We start from the raw sequence: 3897 nt of genomic DNA on the forward strand, positions 1-3897 counted from the left end.
ACCCCTAGGACACGTTTTAGGATAGATTCATTAAATTGGATTGAGAACACTTCTTACGTATTTTTGTACTCCCTACCATACTGTGTTAGATGTGGCAGGTATCCTTACAGTTTTTTAATTCATTAAATCATTCCTCTGAAGACATGTTTTAGGATAGATTCATTAAATTGGGTTGAGAACACTTCTTACGTATTTTTGTACTCCCTACTATACTGTGTTAGATGTGGCAGGTATCCTTACAGTTTTTTAATTCATTAAATCATTCCTCTGATCAGTAGTCCACAGCATCCCACTTTGCTTATGGAATAAAAGTAGAAGATAATTCAAGCCTTTCAGAATCTAGCTAAAACCTAGCTGCCCTCTCCAGCCAGGCTGCTGTGTTGGCTTGCCTGCAAGCGTACCTTCCTCCTTCTGCTGCCTTCTGCCTGCTCACTCCCTATCACAGTACTGCCCCCCTTTACATATAGGGCTACTGAAAATAAAATGTCAATTTATCATGGCCTACGAGGTCCTTTGCATCTGGCTTCTGCCTATTTCTCCAATTGTGTACACAGCCTCTCTCCTGTTCTTTCAACAAGGAAGTACTTTGCTGCCTCTAGACATTTGCCCTTGCTTTGATTGCTGCCTGGAGTGCTCTCTCCTTAGCTCTTTGTGTGGCTGGCTCTTATCCTTCAAGTCTCAGCCTGAAAGTCACTTCATCTCATCCAATGAAAGTAGATCTATACAAAGTGGATCTCACACCCTGTTGTAAGCAATCACAATACACTTTTTATTTCCTTCGAAGCACTAAGAACAATCTGTACCTATTTTATTCCTTTGTTTGTTTATTGTCCTTCCTCTCTCCCCCAACAGAATGGAAGCTCCATGAAGGCTTGCACCCAGTTGTCTTGTCTCCTTCTTATCTCTGGTATCTAGTACAGTGCTTGACAAGTGCTTTAAAAATATGCTTCATGAATGAATGAATGAATGATCACCTCTTCCATTGTCTCAAAACCCAGCTTAATTCCCACTTTCATAGTGATACAGATATTAGCTTATATGTAGTGAGTGCTTACCTTACTCCACTGCTTATATACCTTATCTCACTTAATGAGCCTCCTCCATTTACCTTCTATAACTCATATAGTAGTTATTATCCAGGCCACACATTCTGAATTTAATCACAATTTAGCCTCTTGCTTTGTTATTTAATATATTACATGTATCACTTGTTTGCTCCAGTGCGGTAGTGCACACAGAGAGTTCAAGATATGCTGAGTAATTGAAGACATCCCCTCAGGGTTATACTATTAACATAATCAGAATGTTGATAAGCTGTGTTTACTCTGTCAATACTAAACACAGCCTGACATTAGTTAAAGCAGGGAAAACAGATTTCATTTAGTAACTACTGACAGTAGGGGAAAGAGCTGAGTTCTGTTTAGATTTGTAGAGAAGTAACTGGACCATTTGAAGAAAATGAGTTGGTGGGGGAGGAATGGCAGAGCGTTGGGGAAAGTCAAGGAAGTGAAAAACTACAAAAAGTGGGAAAAGGGGTGTTGGTCCATGTGAAACCCATCTAGGTTTGCTAATTGGTGCTTACTGAAGTTAGGCTCCTACCCTTGCACAGAGTCTGGGAGACAGGGGCCCTATCTTTAGGTGTTGGCTGGAAAAAACAGTAAATTCTTTTGGAAGCCTTGAGTCTTCTCAGGCAGGAATTTTAAGGGGGGCTGGGGTCATCCTAGGGAAGTGGCCTTGCGCTCTTAGAAACTATGTTGGTGTTTGTTCAAGTCTCCAAAGGCCAACTTTTCAAAGAGGGCTCAAAGGAGCCTGATTAGAGTTTGGTCAAAGAGAGAGTCTTTGTCAACTATAAACTTTGAACAAAAAAATCTAATCCAACTTGAAAGTGGACAAACTCCATTCTACCTGTAAAGATGTCAAAAACGGCTAAAGTAAGTTTGAGCTTTGAGGTACAAGATATGAAGTTCGATCCCCTCATTTTCTACTAGAATTTGCTAAAATCTTAATTTTCTAGAAAGGATTGGCCATTCTGTCAAAAATGCCTGCAAAACCAAGTTATTTCACATTGAGAAGCCATAAGAAAGGGTTTCTAGCATTGTTAACTGTTGGGTTTTGAAATATCTGCTTTGCAGAATCCCAAGCTGAAGAGCCCTGCAGTATTGCCAAAGATTTCAGGAGTCCCTTTGCACACATCCAGGCGATGGCTTGGGAAACCTGGAATTTATGGTGATGGATATCGAAGGGAAGAGGCTCCTCCTAAACTTTTCTAGACGCTTCTGCAGTCTGGAAATTCTGTTCCACGTTTCACCTCAGGTTTCAGTTACAACCTACGCCTTTAGGTTTGGGGCTCAGATAAAAAGGAGCACCCCCAGACTCCAGAGAGTCCTCCCTTCATTGTAAAAGATGACATAGGGCAGTCTGCTCTGCTTACACGATCTGGGTGTGGCCCTCCCCAAAGCTGGCAGTAAGATTGGAGTCCCTGAGGGCTCTTATCTGGAGCACTCTACTTCTGAGAGTCATGAATATAATTCCTGAAGTTGTCTCAGGCTGTGAGTACACCCAATGGTGATTTTCTTCTTAGGTTCCACCCTGGAGCAGATATGTACAGTCAGGAAAATGTCACCCAACCTGTCTCTCCCCATCTGACGGGTCAGCCAGAAGCACCTGTCCTACTGGGTGTGTTTCCCTGAGTAGAGCCTCCTTCCTATTAAAGAGGTGTCTTCTCTTAATTAAATCCTAAACTCTACAGACCAACTGTTCATTGCAGTAGAATCTGGGTGACGCTGTGCTTTACCAAGGACTTTGTTTTTTAGTTTCTTCGGTGGTCAGGGAGGTAATTAAATGCCGTGGTTCTGATGACACACAATTTTCCATTCCAGGTGCCTTAAGTTCCTTCTCTGATAAATAGTTTAGCAACGGCCTCTTTGGCCACCATCTGCCTCCCCCAGGAATGGTCTACGGGGTGACCTGTACTCCTCCTGCTGTTTTACAGAGTTCCTGTAAATTAGAAAGAACTCTTGCCATCTCCAGTAATGTCATGATGTAGCTTCTTATGAGAGTGGAACGTGGCTATCTTTTCTTGCTTTAAATTAGGACTGCTGGGGACAAAGCACCATCAAGGAGGCCATGATTTACCAGAATGACATCTTTTCAAAGTTCCTGGGTATCCAACATTCCAGATTGTAGACCGAGTAAGAGGAAAGGAGACAAAATGTATTGTCATGATCTCGCGGGGCTAGTTCTGGCAGAGTCAAGACCTCACCTTCACTCAAGGGCTCAAATTTAGATACCGACGGTTATCTCAAAGTGAGACTGTAGAGTCCCAATGCGTGTGGATCAGTAGATCATCTATAAACTGTAAATAAACACTTAAAATGTGCCCCAATGATTCTGCTTTTGGCCCTGCCTTCCCCCTCCCCCCCCCGTTTAATTTATCAGAAACCAAATAATAATAATAATAATAAGTCTGATCCCGTCCCATCCTCTTGGAGATCCTGCTTCAGGGTCCTGTCACCAGCGGGGGTCGGGGTGAAAGGATGACTTGGGGGGCGGGGTTTGAGCAGCAGAAATTTCAGGGACGGCTCCAAAGCCTCCGCGATTTGGGACCTACGTTCGGGAGGAGGCCGGGGGAGTCCTGACCGAAGAAAGAGCTAGAGTGAGGACCGGGCCGAGGGGACGCCGCACAGCCCCGCCGCCACCTGCACGAGGTCGTGGGGCGGAACCGTGGCGGGCGCAGAATGGGGCGGGCCCTCGTTGGATGGGCGGGGCCTGTGGCAGGACGGGGCGGGGCCTCGGCGGGACGAGGCGGGGCCGTGGCGAGGCGCCGGCTGCGGTAAGGAAATAGGCGCGGTGGGAGAGCAGGGTTGGACCCCGTTGTGGGTGGCGTTAGGCCACTCC

This window comes from Galeopterus variegatus, unplaced genomic scaffold (genome assembly GCF_000696425.1).
Source record: "Galeopterus variegatus unplaced genomic scaffold, G_variegatus-3.0.2 Scaffold692, whole genome shotgun sequence".
Taxonomy (NCBI): domain Eukaryota; kingdom Metazoa; phylum Chordata; class Mammalia; order Dermoptera; family Cynocephalidae; genus Galeopterus; species Galeopterus variegatus.